Source organism: Calidris pugnax, unplaced genomic scaffold (genome assembly GCF_001431845.1).
Source record: "Calidris pugnax isolate Ruff unplaced genomic scaffold, ASM143184v1 scaffold18, whole genome shotgun sequence".
Classification (NCBI taxonomy): Eukaryota; Metazoa; Chordata; class Aves; order Charadriiformes; family Scolopacidae; genus Calidris; species Calidris pugnax.
Window position 1 is genome coordinate 10251530 of NW_015090812.1, and position 1731 is coordinate 10253260.

Here is a 1731-nt window from a genome sequence, read left to right on the forward strand (position 1 = left end):
CTTTTGGCAGCAGGCACAACCTGGGGCTGGGCCAGCGCCAGGCCCAGCCCACGCAAGGGAGGCTTGGCCAGCACAGACTGGTCAGCTGGGAAGGTGGAAGAGTGTCCCTGTGGCCGGCGTGTGTTGTCCATAATCCACCGCCGCTGTGCTGAGGATCGGGAGCTGGCAGCGGAGCTTGAGCAGCAAAAGCTTTCCAGTGTGGACAAGGCTGGCCAGCTTGCCAGAGCCTGTCCAGGGGTACTGACCTCCCCTTGGCTGGGACTGGCTGTGATTTTCACGGATTGCCTTGTGCTAAATGTTTTTTAAATGTGTAAGTGCCTGTAGGCAACCTTGACTGCAAGCACAACCCACCCGAAAGAGCTCGTAACCATCCTCAGGGACCACACTTGGTCCCTCGTGCCTAAATATAACCTTAATTTCACTGTGTGTTTCTCCTGACACACGTTTCTTTCGGTGTCACGCTACAAGCGTGCGTCAGCCCCCAAAATCTTACCGAAACACCATTCCAACACAGATTTTCTGTGGGCTGCTGCCTCCCTGACCCACTCAGACTCTGAATTGCCAGGCATACAGACCGGAACCCCACAGTGGATTAAAATGACAGCACCAACAACACTCAGCCTCCTACAGACAGTGGTACCAACACAGGCAACCGGCGGGTACCGGTTTGAGACAAACTCTGCGTTTCTGGTGGCCTGGAGCTGCACTCGCCATCCATTATTCAAGAAAGCCCAGCTTTCTGATATCAGGAGGCACGAGCCAGGGTTTTTATGATGGCAAGTGGTAAAATGTTGCTGTGAGCAGAAATGTGTAGGCAGGAAAGCCTGATGATATATAATTGTTACTGTGGACTGAGGTTGCTTATTAAAACTGGCAAAAGGGCAACAATGAGCTTGTAATTGGAAGAATTGGAAATTTCCCTGCTCTCAGAAACGAACCAGGTTGGAACAGGCAAAAAAAGGGAGCGGGGGGAGGCAGAAAAAGTCACTGTTAGCTGAGAAACTTGACAAATGAAAATGGCAACATTGCTGAGAACAAGAAATGCCAGGGCTGTGGGGGAAGGAGTTGCCAAGCTACTGCGCAGAGTCAGCTCAGATTTGTTCAGTGATGCAACTGTTTCTTTTCCTTATTTAACAACTATTTTACCCTTGAAAAACAAAATTTAAAGTAATGGAATCCCAAAGGGCAAGTGCTTGAGCAGGATGTTATTTGGACTAGATGATCTTTAAAGGTCCCTTTCATCTCAAACCTTTCTACCATCCTATGATTTAGCATCTCTAGGAGGTAAGCCAAGCCTAGGCAGGGCCTACACAGCTCTCTTGCTACAGATATCAACAGAATGAATTTAAATAAAAAGAAGAAAACAGAGCAGAAGAGCACCTCAGTGCCCAGGAATTCACCCTTGACTAGCTGCCATTTAGCTGCTGTCCCACCTGCCAAACCATGCCCTTTACAAAGCTGCTTATGTGAGGCTTCGTTAGCACTACCTGGTACAATTAAGGAAAAAAAAAAAAAAAAAAACAAGAAGAATCACCCCCGCGTGTCCTACAGGCACAAAAATCAAAACCGAAGAAAAAATGATCTCAGAATTATTTCAAAACCAACATGGCAAATAAAGTTCCTCTGAAAGGCAATAACATCGCAAGACCTGGCAATACCTGCAGATAAAACACCACGACATACTTGAAAAACAAATAGACTAGAAAATCTGAAGTACATGTTTTATCACTA